The following is a 14511-nucleotide window of genomic DNA, read 5'->3' on the forward strand; positions in this document are numbered from 1 at the left end:
TATTTTTTTTTTTTAATTATTATTATTATTTTTTATAAGACAGAACGTGTAGTGGAGAAACTTCAACAAAATCAGAGTTGTTTAAATTTTTGAACTTTTTTTTTTTTTTTCAACGTTTGTTTCCCATTGTTAGTCATTTCATTTAGATGATATAGTACACTTTGCATCAGTGTGTGTCTTTGTCATTTGTTTTTGTTATGCGCTACATGATGCTTTTGAGATTTCCAGAAACAGTGCATAGAGGTTTTGAGAGGACAAACAGAGCGCAAAGTGTGTGAACTCAGTCTGTAAGATACAGATAGCCCATCTTCTCATGGGTGTTTCCCAAAAGTAGACCCTCACAGAAACAGATAAGCGCCTTTCCACTGCTGGACGCGATGTGATAATATTTTATAAAGAAGCACAACACAGCACGCTGACGTATGAAGGAATTTAAAGACTTTTAGAAACTCCGAAAGGGTCGCCAGGAGGACAACACGTCAATGGGGAAATTCAAATAAAACATGGAATAGCCTACAAAATATACACTTTACAGTTACCAACGCTAGAAAGCGAAACACTTTGTCCCCACTTTGCTTTTTAAAGCCCAGAGCAGAAACACAAAAGCTTAGTTGTTCCCGTGCAGGGACGCAACCTGACACCTTAATTAATTAAACACAGCTTAACTGTGCAAGTTTTTCTCTCCTGAAATGCTGTCCAGTCTATAAGAATAACCGGGTGTCTAATAATACATTCTTGTCTTAAGTGAGAGGGGGGCTGTTTGAAAAACAATCCCTTTGGCTTGTTCTTCTGTTGGGGTGAAGTTGAGCCCGTGATGGCATTTTGTTTTGAGCAGTTGCTGTTAGCTGTTCCCTCATAAGGTAAGATGGCACTGGAACCCAATGGAACATTTATAATTAGACTGCCAGTTCAGCACATTGTCCTGATTGCTGTACAGGGATATGCCGCACTCACAAGAGATAGACTTATTCACTGCCTTTGAGAAAGGGTGTCTTTTGATGGACAGCATTCGATGTTTGCCTGTGCCTTTAGATATAGCCTGTTTTATTTTCCCTAAGCCATGCACTGAAAAGACAAACCATGTGCATGTTTAATAAGCAAATCGAAATATAGAACACATATAATTAATAACGTGTTGTCTAAAACATGCAAATGTAAAATAAAAGTTAAAGACCAGACATATAGCATATGCTGATAGTGAACCCCTCTTTTATAAAGAGCACACCTCTCAAATGTACGCAAGTATTTTTTTTCTTTTTTTTTTCTACACTTCACCGCAGGGTGTTTAAAGTTTTGTTTTTTTATCCATTACCATTTTACCATGCCTATAGGTTGGATTTTTCAAACGTTTTTTAATGAGCAAAAATTAAGTGTGAATCCAAGTTTATGCGCAGTTTTATAACGATATCATCCTCCGATGCACTTTCATTTTCCACGAGTCTGAGATAATGATAATCTCTGTTTGTTTTTCAGGACTTTCTGCCCGTGGATTTGTGCAGGACCTTGTGGCTTTGTGAGAGTAAAGAGCATTTCCTAACTGGATCCGGCAAGCAGATATATAGACTACGGACAGATCGCAGACGAACGCTTATGTTGCCAGTAAGTTCAGAGATTTGGACCGCATTCTCGCTTGTGTTTGAATCTCCTCTTTGATATCTCATTAGTGACTCGATATCTGAAATATGCATTTTTAACACATTGGTCAATTTGATATGTGAAGAATAGTTAATTGTTTAATTGTATAATTGTTTTTGTCAGCTCCTCCAGATATTGTAGTTTGTGTGTGTGTGTGTGTGTGTGTGTGTGTGTGTGTGTGTGTGTGTGTGTAAAATGCCTCGATGAAATATTTATATGCAGTGATGATAGTTTTGCATATTTAGGATTGAGGCAATTAATCTGTTCAGTTCTAACTCGTTGTTTAAACACTATTGCAGACAATCAGTTAAGCTCTCAGACCCTATGCAGTTACTGAGTGTTTGAATTTCATGCCACCAGAATGGTCAGAATCTTATGGTCAGCACAAAATCTTTATACCCAAGTTTTAAATGCAATTTTTTTGAAAGCAAAAAAAAAAAAAAAAAAATGGAGCAGAAGTTTTTTCATGGTTTCTCTTAAATTTAAGGAAAAGTAAGAGGAATAGATGTCAAACCTTTTTAAATGGGTACTCAATATTTTATATAATTAATATTCCTGGAATGAGACAATCACTTTTTTGTCTATAGTTGATCGTATGTTGTATAGTTATAATATAGTATATTTATCTCTGCTGGTGGCTTCTTCTGGGACATGAATTGCATCGCTGGCATCAGTCAAATGCATTATTACTCCTAAAACCTGGACAGTAAATTAACTTTGAATAATTCCCTTTCATGTGCTTCTGTTGCCAGCCACAGTCTGTTGTTTCCAGAGGTTGTCAGCCATATGTCTTGGTACTTGTGTATTATTGTCTCAGATCTCCCTAACTGTTATTTTCAGGTTTAATCTATTTTCGATGAATTTCTGGTGCTCAGGCATCTACACAATATTCATTGGCTTTGTTTTATAAAATATCATTACTTACCTTAGTTAAGCTAAGTTTATGTGGATGTCTTTAATGTTTAAATAATATTTATACTCCTTAAATGGATGTATATCTTAAAGATACAGTGAGGGATGAAGTAAGAGGAGGGATTGTTTTCTTTTCTTTTGACAGCGCATGGCCACTTAGGCTTATAACAAGTTCATTAATGAATATCTTTTTTTTTTTTTTTATTTGTCTTCAAAATTATATTACAATGAGAACAAAAATATTTATTTTAAGTTAATATTTATACCGCTCATCATTTACCCCTGTTTAAAATGTAAAATAATATTTTTTATTGTCAATTTGCATACGGAATGTATTAGCGCATTATCCAACACATACGCAGAATCAGCGTAACATACACAGACAGGTATATAGTGGACTAAAGCATGTTGAAACAGTGGAAGATGCTCAGGCACAACTCTAGTCTGGCTATGCTTTGTATCGGAGGGGTTAGAACAGTGCCAGCAGAATTCTAATGATAAACAACACTGGAGGTAAACAACAGCAGGCCTGGTAAAGGTAAGCAGCACGCCAGCAGTAGGGGAGGAATGCATGAGGAGGAAATGTGGCAGCACATGTTGTGACATCTGTCTTTATAAGTGTTAGCTAATTTGCTGTGGAATATTTCAACAATGATCAAAACCGATGGCAACATGTTTATTAGAAGGCTTTTTTTTTCTTTTCTTTTTTTTTTTTTTTTTTGTGGCAGAATCTCTCAAGTTTCTGGAATGTGTTATTGAAGCTATACTGCACTTTTAATTATAGTAAGTTAGGCTACTAATTAGTGAAATGAGGAAGACACAAGGAAGGTGGCATTTGCTTTAATTTCTTTTTTGAGTTTCACCATGTTTAAATTGCAAATCTTGGATTTACATGTCTAATGATGTTTTAAATGCATGGCAGTGGCTTTTCTCAGAGCTATGCACTGCATTCTTGGAGAAAGACAGATGCATTGTCATCAATGAAGATGGCACACTTACAGCTGTTTGAGTTCCCCAGGGATTCCAGTATCTCCTATCATTTAATGATTTACATATACATGAATTCTGCCCCTGGGCACACAGAAACAAAATCAAAGCTGTAATCGTGGTGCAACAATCAAATGACTGATAGTAAATAAGTATATTTGTAGTCCTGTGAAGACCTTTAACATTAGAACCTAAGTATTTCTTTCCTCCAGCGCAAGCACAAATTATCCAACCTATATTTATCTGTGGCTTAACAACACGCCCAAATTGCAGTCTTTCCTCTGAAAAAAAGAAAGTGAAGCTATAGCTCAGGAGGCCTTGTGAAATACCAGTACTGTCTTTCAACAATCCAAACAGCAAATTATTTTTTTAAATGGTTTTATGTGTTTTGCCCTTTTGCAACTTTAGTTCTAGACATTACACTCACTCAAGAATAGAAAACCGAATATGTCTTTGATGTCTCGGACACTCTTTGTAAATGAAGGCATCTCTTTGACCTGTGTTAAAAAAGCATATTTATCTGTGGCCTAGTGCTGTACAATGAACCTGTGAGAGAGAAGCTTTTCAGAAATACTAAATGCTTTTTTCTCCTCATCTTTAACCAGATGGTTGTGCTAGCACAAAAATAGAGCTACTCTTTAAAGGAATATTCTGGGTTCAATACAACTTAAGCTCAATCGACAACATTTGTGGCATAATGTTTATTACCATACTTTTTCTTTTTTGACTTGTCCCTCTTTTTCTTAAAAAAAAAAAGAAGCAAAAATTGGGGTTACAGCGAGGCACTTACAATGGAAGTGAATGGGGCCAACTTTTGAAGGGTTTAAAGGCAGAAATGTGAAGCTTATAATTTTATAAAAGCATTTACAATAATTCCTCTGTTAAAACGCATGTATTATTTGAACTGTGAAGTTGTTTAAATCGTCATTTCTATAGTCCTTTTAGTGTTTTAGGGTTTGTTGACATTACATCGTCATGGCAACAAATAGGTAAAATTGGCCATAACTTTACACAGAAAAGGTTAGTAAGCGATTTTATCACACTAAAATCATGTCAACATGCATATTGTTTATGTCTTGTGGCTATACTTTTGAAACAGTGAGTATTTTAACATTTACGCATTGGCCCCCATTCACTTCCATTGTAAGTGCCTCACTCCAACACAGATTTTTTTAAAGAAGGAACGAGACGAAAGTAATTTTTGTGGTAATCAATATTATGCCACAAATTTTGTCGATTGAGCCTAACTTCTATTGAACCCAGAATATTCCTTTAAATTATCAATACACACCATTGCCCAGACCATCATATTCTAACTTTACTTGATCTCACCAACAATAAGGTGCGTTGTGTGCCTACAATTCTTTGAAATTAGGTGTATGACAAATATGCCTTCTACATTCTTTATTATTTTCTTTTTGTTATCTCTCCTCATAGCTTTCTTATAAGCAAACATGAATATGTAGATTTAATGGTAGAGATTTCTGGAACTGTGAGGTTTTTTGACACTGGCTTTATTTGTGGATATAATCAGCATTATCAGATATCGGCTCTGGTGTAGAATATTTTTTTTTGTTTTTTTTTTTCAAACCAGAAGAAGATTTCTGCTGCGCAAAAGAATATTCTGGGTCCATTTCCATTTCAAAGGGGTTCACTGTGCTTGCTGGCAGTAATTAAAATGCAGTGGTTTGGAGCCCGTATACACACACGCTCTGGGGTGGAGGGTTTGCTGGGAGAGAGTGAGCGCGGGGAGCCGTGTGCAGGCGGTTGACTCCTGCATGCGTCTCCAAATGCACTTATAATTTTGTACAAATGTTTATGCCAGTCCATGCTCTTTTGTGGAGAGCTTGTCTGCTGGCCAAAACCATTTCAAGACAAAGTTAGTTTGCTTTTTCCTTAACCTTCTTGTTGTGGCCTTCTTTTTCTATATCTCTGTCTTGCTACAGCTGCTCTCTGACACACAGGCTTTGGCATGTGTTTAACCTTTAATTGGCGCATGAATAAATAATGTGAATCAATCTTTTGATTAGGACTAGTGCTTTTCTGCTCGGGAATGTGTTTTTGTTTCCCATTTCTCATTTTTCTTTCACTTTCAGTTCTGGCCAGTTTAGTTGCAAACATTGCTAAATTGTGTAGATCAGTTAGCAATTTTTATGTTTTGTTTGGTTTTACGGCATTCGTATTTTTTTTAAGCATGTGGAGAAATGTACTATTAAATTGCTGGTTTGTTACAGATCCGTGTATCTAACTGCACATTTTAATTCTTAAATTTATTGCCCTGTGCTGTGTTTTAAGGGAATCAAAGAGGCTTCATAAATATAACCTGACATTCTGTTGCGGTGGTCGTTTCTTTGCGGGGCAGTTGAATTTAAGGGGCTGGTTATGGAGTCATCACGCTTATTGTAGCATAATGGATAATTATTGTGTACATTAACCTATTGAATTGTTATAATTGAGACTTTGTAATCACCCTTATCTTTTATGTCTGAAACTCTACTGACATCAAAATTCAGTGACTTTTTAATCCAGTGTTTATCAGTTTACTCCTTAAATGATTCTGAATCTGCTGCCATAAAAATAAATATAGTAAATCTTAAGATGCACGTATTTTAGTTTCATATAACATCATCTTGTGATGGAAGTGTGCTGTATCAGCTAAGTCAATGTCAAACAAAGATTAAGAAGCAGTCAGTGGCAGTGAGCTTTTTTAGTATTTGCGGTAATCCTGGTCTTTCATGGTAGAAAATAATTGATCATTAACCTAAGATGATACTGTAAGTTTGCCATCACAAAGGGATCTGCATGGTGCACAGCAAAAGACTCTGCATTCTCTGAACACTCTGCAAATAGACATGAGCCAGTTAGATGAAGCTGGCAGAGAGCCTTTATCTCTACTATAATTTTACTATGACAAACATACAGTACATGCAACTAAACAGATCAATATGTATTACTCTAGAATGTTGTGAATCTCTCCTATGTAATAAATCTCAAAATTAAGTGAGTTGGTCTGAGTACTCGATCCAACGTGACATGGCACAGAGATCTACACGGCCATGTCTAAGTTGAGTGTTGCTTTTAAAAATAAAAAGCCTGGCAGTAGGGTTTCTTGCAAGGGCGTTTAAAACACATTTTATTGCAAACTATGGTATATACAGTTATATACAGTACAGCTCAATAATACTATAACATAAAAATTATATTTAGATTTTTTGGAGGGAGGGGGGTGGGAGGCAAATCAGTTAAGCTGTGCATTCTGGCATGCTTATGATAAAAAGCATGATTGTGTTACCTTATAACAGGGGTGTCCAAACTTTTTTGGTCTGGAGCCAAATGCAGGAACAAATAAGGTGCTGTGGGCCGCATCACTATAATAATTAAAAAAATGTCTAGAAGCTACTAGATTGCCACTATGCATGATCTTTATATTGTATGCTTATTATGCAAGTTTTAATCGTAATTTGTGCTCTATGGTATGCTTGTGTAGGCCCTACATGTAAATAAAGGATAAGGTATTTCACTCACAAAGAACTCTTATAATGGAACAGTTATGCATCTTATACCAAATATTATACTCATTTATTCACATTTTTATCTTTTTGACGTCCATTCTGTGGCACTGCAAAGAACATATAGATCTGCTACTGAGTGTTGGGTGTGACCCATAACAATAATCAGAATCAGATTACATTTGATCACTTTATGAATTGATGCAAGGAATTACTCTTTATAGCTATACAATTATAACTTCTGTTCTGTTGATACTTGCATTACAAATACGTTTTTAATTTGATCAAAATGATCATGCTTCATTTTAATTTGTAGATGTGCATGTGCAAGCTGAGCGCGCATCAGGAACAGATGTGCAAGTGTTTTAAGCGCTCTCTTCTACAGTATGTCCTCACTGAAATGGTGCTGGGAAGCCCGTGAATCATTTTTCTTGTTTCAACGAAATATCAGAACAAACCAATTAATTACAGTATACTTCCCAGTGCTACAGAGGACGTTCTGGAAGAGGATGCTCAGTTTGTTCATCTCTGTGCGTGCTCAGTAAACTCTGTTCAGCCACTCGCACAACAGCAGCTCTACTCAGTTGTATGGTGTGAGATATCGGGACATTTTAACAAGAACATGTACATGAGTAAATTATCTAACCTGATGTCAGTCCTTTAATAAATGCATCATTCTTTCTGTGGGGTGCTTCATCCTTGGAAATAAGAAGTATTCCAAACTCCTGTTGAACTCTGTCAGTGGATGAAGCTGGTGACGATACAGAACGCACTAGCAGAGACGATGCGCTGTGAATAGCGGCTGCACGTGATAGCGGCATCCAGTGCCCAGAAAATGAATTTCATATAATTTCTCCATAGCGGGCCTCATTCTGTTCTATTTCTAAACTCTCTCGCAGGCCGCATTGGAGCAGTCGGAGGGCCGCAGATGGCCCGTGGGCCAGACTTTGGACACCCCTGCCTTATAACATAGAGATACATTTGTGTTAAGAACTGTGTCAAAGAAATATCCACCCCAAACCTCAGAGCAGAATTCATCTCCAGACAAAAGGGTCTTTGAATTCCTGAGGAATTTTCTGTTTTGTGAAAGAAAGCCTGTTGCTGTCTTCTTAAACAGTATTGTTATGGCTTTGCCTCTGGCTTTTTTTGATAACAAGATTAGTCTAGAATCAAAATCAAATCAAATCACTTTTATTGTCACACAACCATATGCACAAGTGCAACTGTGTGTGAAAGTCTTGGGTGCAGTTCCAAGCAACATAGCAGTCATGACAGTGATGAACAGTGTTTCTCAACTGGTTTTACTTCGGGACCCGGATTTTACCTTGGACATCAAGTGGCAACCCACCATAGTAAAAAAAAAAAAAAAAAAACCTGTATTTTGTGTCCTGGGTTGGATTTTCTTTTATCTTGCATAGTTTTGTTCATGGTTTTCAAGTATAAGGGCATTTATCAAGTGCCATTATTTTTGTTGTTGATGTCAACAACAGAAGATACACTGTAACATTTATTTATTTATTTTTATTTAATTTTTACTCTTTATTTTACAGGTTTTTTCCTGTATTTTTAAAGTACAGAAAAATATTAATAAAATTACAGAAATAGACTGTGAATTTACATGTGTAATGTAGAATAATATGGAAAACCTGTAACTGTGAATAACCATAAAATTTCCATTTTTTTACATTTCCATTTTTATGAGGAAAATCTTGTTTTTTCTACATAAAAAGACTGTTAAAATACATTCACAAATTTATCATAATTGTATTTAATGTATGAAACTGTTGAAAAGCTAAAAAAAAAATACAGAAGATCTCAAGTAAAATTAAAGCAACAAACTGTATTTTAATTATGGAAAATTACTGTATTTTTACGAGTTAGTTATTTTCCGTTATTTCACAGAATTATTTTGGCATCCCAGCTGCCGGAATATTACTGTTTGTTTAGTGTTTTTAAAACAATTGTTTTTTACAGTGTACAGGAAGTTTTCTTTACCCCCTTTTAAAAGGTAATGAGCCTATTTATCATGGTTATGTCAGTGTAGCTAGTCTTAAATAAAAATAATAAATTATGGTATTTACGTGAAAAGAAATTTGCTGAAACACATTTATAAATTTTAACTACAACTGCCGCTGTTGTTATAAAAATTAGGTAGATTCTACCTAATAGATTATTTAATATGAAACAAAAAATTTTTTGTCAAAATATCACAGACACTTTTACTACTGTAAAATCGTGAAACAATTTTGTAAAGGTCATGATGTCTAATGAAAAAAATAACAACTTTATTTTGGTGCATAGCACAGTAAAGCTCTTTTCCTCCTCAGTGCTGTTTGGCATGTCTGGGCTGACTACTGTTTGAGAGGTTTGACTTGAGTTCGTCCATAGCACTTTAAACTAGAAAATTCTCACTAGAATACAAATGGGTCATCAGTTTTATGGTCTGTGCGCCGCAATATTGAGGGAAGACCAATTGTTGCACGCACGAGTGAGCAGATCTTCATTAGCCCGAGCTAGTTCCATTACAATCGTGCAAAAGCTTTAATCGCACTGCAAAAATATCGCAGTGCAGATGAGAAGCCTTTAGCTGAACGAGAGATTATCATTAAATTTGCATCGGCAGCCCTATCCGAAGGGAAAGAACCAGTCTGAATAGACCTGTGGCCCACTTTTGGGTTGCGACCCACCAGTTGAGAAACACTGGTCTAGAATGTGTCTTGGATATTTGCTGCTCAGAAACCAGAAGCTGGTAGTTAATTGCAAGGGAAACTTGTTGTTATGCAAGTCTTTATCAATAGCGATAGGACATCTGTATTTTTGGAAAATTATATGGAAAAATTAGGAGATATGTTGCCAAAATCACATAACCCACAGTTTTTTAGTGGAAACTCAGGATAAATAATGCCAAAAACAAATTAAAGTGACAAAGAAAGGGGTAGGTAAGGTGAGGGGAGGAATGATTTTGGCTGTGTTTCTGACAGCAGTTAAGCTGAAGTATTTCTGTCGCCCTGAAACCAGCTCCCTTTGTTTCCTTATACCATGATTATGTACACCCGCTCGTAGTTTTAAAGACTTTTTGCAGTACATGTGCGTCACAAGAAAATGACTTCAGCAGACCAAACCACAAGTGTGGCTTTCTCTCTCTTTCTCTCTCTTCCTCTGTCTCTCTCTCTTCTTTCTGAAGAAGTGAAAGCCTCTGTTACCTGACTGTCAGTGGAGTAAGATGGGGATGTATACTCTGCAAACAGACAGACTGACAGAAAGCACTTGACTACAGTTATGGATGTGTCCATGAACAGCCTTTGAAGTGGTGACAGCAGCTGTTGTGATGTGTGTGTGTGTGTGTGTGTGTGTGTTAGCTTGATCTGCCATCCTTGCCATCACAGTTTAGAGAGAAAGAGACAGAGTGGAGGAGCAGCTTGTCTGACTCTGAGTGGTCTTCATGTGAAGAGACTCAGCAGTTAATGATGTTAGTCTTATTTCAAAGCTGCGGCCATGGAGATAGGCCTCTTTGTTTAGGGCTGTATGGACTTAATGTGACCCATGAAGCTCCTTTAAGGGTCATCGTTCCTGGGGTCATGGCACCAGTAGCTTGAAGATAGTGGACAAGCAAATGCATTCTCAAACAAAGTAGTATGAACTCACTAATCATGTGGTGTATCCAAATGGCAGTATTTTCCTCTCTTTCTGGCTTTGCGAATATATATTAACCACACCAAAGGAAAAACGGCAAGCTGGAAAAAGTGAATCTTTTCTTGTGGAGGAGTAAAAATATTGAAATTGAATAAAATATTATCCTCTTTTTCATTAGTTTGTCATGCTAAATCTTTGGGGCAGGAAGGGCTAGGAGCACAAGTTTTTCTTGTAAGTAGTCTTAGTGGCAAGGGGGCTGTGTCAGAGAGCTGTTTGTAGTTAGTTAAAGCCAAGTCAAGCTGAATGAGTGAACTATAATGTGGTGATCGCTTTCTCTCTCTTTCTCTCTCTCTCTCTCTCTCTCTCTCTTTTTTCTTTTTAATGGCATGACTGAAATCTGAGATAATCTTGTGGCTTCGCCTCCCATGCATCTCCTTGAAGCCTCTTCGACAATCTTTCAGTATACCCACACTGGCACACACCACACACAGAGTCTGAACCACTCATCTTAGGCCAGTGTTCAGGAACATACAAACTTCACAGAAAGAGAGAAAATGGAATAAGGGGCGATCCTGGCAGTTTTACAGCCTCACCAGTCTTGTTCTACCAGCGGGCATGTTGTCCTGCAGCTGGAAAGAGCTCACTCATAACACACTCATAGCCTCTCTACCAAGAAAGAAACTGAAACTATGACACAGGGCTGAACTAATGGGGTCTGTCGGGATGCAAATGAGACATTTTCTCAGTGCAACACTGATTGTCCCAGAGCCAGGGTTTTTTTTACAGAATGAAACCGCTTGTTCCATTTAGTACTAGAGCTGAGAGCTGTGGACCTAATCCTGCTGTTACCTTGAAAGCACTTCTCTCCTCCTGGACCATTTTTAGCTGCTTCTACTATAAGGATGTTATTTTAACATAATTTAAGTATAGTATCAATACTTCAGAGCAATGTCAGAGTGAAACATGTCAGTGATTGGTATTTGTACAGGAGTCTTGGTGTGTTGAGGTGTGTATGTGTGCGTGCAAAGGGGATGCAAGCTTGAGTGATGATGGCACATGAACGACTTGTGGTGCAGTGTCAGAGGGGAAGAATTTTTTCTGTCTCTGATCGGCAGTGGTACTTAGGCGAAAAGAAAGAGAAGTTTTAGGGGAGGTGGAGGAAAGGAGCAAGGCATGGCCCTACTCTTCTTCACTGTTGCTAAATTTATTCCATCTGCAGGGTGGAAGAGTTTGGGCTGACTCCAGACCAGAGTGAAGCTTCTAATTAAATCGTCATCATTATCAACTTGTGGTCACCGATCATCCCTGAACGCTCGCTCTTCCAAGATGATCATGGAACCAGAAAGGCTTTTCCTTCAAACCTTTTGTTGGACAGAATTAGAAAGTGAAGAGCAGAATTGGAAAGTGCTACACAAGGCTGTTTTTTTCTTGTTGGCATACATTAAAAAAGGCACTCAGCCATTCCCACTCAGGTTTAAACAATTACTGCACATCAGAGGGAAGCATAGGAATCTTAGCTGAGTCTGCTAGACTCATCGCTTTTCCCTCGACTCGCTAGCTTTCAAGGGAAACATTAGCCGTAGCTTTAGCATGTTCAAACCTGTAATAATTTCAATTAGAGACGATGGGCGTGTTTGCTGTATTCGGATCAGCACTGTTTGGGAAGTGCTCCCCTTAAGGGTTGACAGCTCTTAATACGGTATTCCAAGCATGGATATGTGAGTGACACTGAAGAGTGCGATAAAATGCTTTATCAAATCATAATTACAGCTCCAGTGATTAAAGGGGAAGTGACTCTGATTAGAAGAGTTTCTGGGGATGTGGAAACAGGATGAATATTCAAATGGGAAGGCAAGGAGAAAAATTATTTGGAATTTCTCTCTCTCTCTCTCTCTCACTCTCTCTCTCTGGAGTGAGGTATGTGTCTGCCAGACTACTGTGCAACCACAGCGCTATGATATCATCTTTACCACACAGATTTCATCTGGGCCCTTTCAGCTTTGGCTATTGGGCAGAAAATGTGCATATAGATATTGGTCCATTAATGTTCATCTCTCTCTTTCTTTCCGCATCTGTTAACCTGCTCTTTGAGAATATATCAATAGTAAATTTCTTCTCTTGTTGTGTCTCTATCACTGGCTTTGCAGTGGAGTCGGATTTACCATTTATCACTGCAAATCAAAGATTATGAATAGGCAAAAAAATGTGTGGGATGTACTGAGTTTGACTCTTGTTTTTATATGCTATCAGCCTGGCATGCAAGCTTAATGCAGAGGACTTTCAGAGCAAATTGGACTTGAAATGGTGAGGAATGTTAAGGGTGGAAATGGCAAGGCCTCGTCTGCTCTCTTTTTCTCTCTCCACTCTAGTGCGCTTGGAGAGCTCGATGGGTATCACACGTTTTTGTGAACTTCAAAGTATGCACTGTTTAAGCAAAGCAGATAAAGGTGCATATTATTAGGGCTTGTCTTCGGCAAGAAGATTAGGATTGCTTTAGCCTTTTCTCCCCCCACCTCTAAGAGCCTCAAACACTGGCTGCCATGTGATAGCCTCTATTTTATAAATCATTTCAGTGAGCGTTCATAAAATGTAGGCTGTGAAATAGACAGTGAGAGCCTCACAATTTTACAATTTCACAACCGACTTCCCTCTTAGAATGACAGTGGCTAACCCGACTATTACCGCTTTTGATTTCAGCAGGGCATGGTTTTGCGCTCGGTGAGCTATACATAAAAAAGCTTAGGCCCGTCTAAATTTATGGCTAAATGCTGCTTATCTTCCAGCCTATTCACAGACCTTAGAAAAGAGTCATATTTTCCCCCCACTTCAAAAAATTCACGGTTGTGTTGTTGTCCATTTGGCTCCGTTGTGAGTTACACAAAGAGAAGCAGAGCACCACCAACTTTTTTTTATAGCCATATTTCTCTTTAATATGGAATGTTTTACAGTTGGGATTCTTTCAGCGTCGACACAGACAAGCATGTAAACAGACAGACAGACACACACACACACACACACACACACACACACACAAACTTGTTTTTATATCATTGTGGGGACTCTCCATAGACTTCCATGCATTTTATGGATTTTATACAGATCTAATGATCATTTCTATCCCCTAACCCTAACCCTACCTTTAAACCTAAACCTCACAGAAACCTTTTTGCATTTTTACATTTTCAAAAAAACATAGTTTAGAATGTTTAATAAGCCATTTCCCTCATGGGGACCGCTGGCTGGGCCCCACAAGGTAGGTGATCTCAGGTTTTACTATACCTTTGTGGAGACATTTGGTCCCCACAATGCAGGATAAACATGCACACACACACACACACACACACACACACACACACACACACACACACACACACACGGGAAATCCAGATGTTTCAGGTGAAGGCTAATTTTTGTATTCTAATTATCCACATTCTTCAGAGTTCTCCGACTTGTGCATGATTTAGAGAAAACCTAAGCACGTAAGAGACTGTGAAAGACTGCTAATCAAGTCAACACTACACTCGACTGTGGAAAAAGCTGGAGTGGAAAGTGCAGGAGTTGTCTCAGCCCTATCCCACCGCGTGTTTAGCATGTGTTGTGTTGTATTTGCCTTGTGCTTAAACACCTTTCCACATGTCTCCTCAAATCCTCACATTTATTTCACAAGTTTCTACTTCCCTCTGAATTTACCCGTCAAAGGCCAGTAGGCCTGGAAAATTTACATTGCTACATAATCTAAGATACATTTGAAAATAGTGTGTGGCGAACAGTAGTGGTGGCGGAAGCCTCCTGATATTTTCATTGGAGCGTTGTCAGTTTTGCTGGAGAATAATCT

The 14511-nt window shown here is 37.8% G+C and overlaps 1 protein-coding gene across 15 annotated transcripts in view; it reads left to right on the forward strand.

Annotated features, from left to right (window-relative positions):
- Positions 1 to 14511, forward strand: part of LOC127450578 (transcription factor SOX-6-like) — a 178689-nt gene that overhangs the window by 1593 nt on the left and 162585 nt on the right. For 12 of the 15 annotated variants that reach the window (XM_051714888.1, XM_051714843.1, XM_051714933.1 and 9 more), the window contains exon 2: positions 1474 to 1599. The gene's annotated coding sequence lies outside the window, so the exon portion shown is untranslated. The other 3 variants (XM_051714836.1, XM_051714833.1, XM_051714855.1) reach the window with 3 other exon arrangements.

Source organism: Myxocyprinus asiaticus, chromosome 2 (assembly GCF_019703515.2).
Source record: "Myxocyprinus asiaticus isolate MX2 ecotype Aquarium Trade chromosome 2, UBuf_Myxa_2, whole genome shotgun sequence".
Classification (NCBI taxonomy): Eukaryota; Metazoa; Chordata; class Actinopteri; order Cypriniformes; family Catostomidae; genus Myxocyprinus; species Myxocyprinus asiaticus.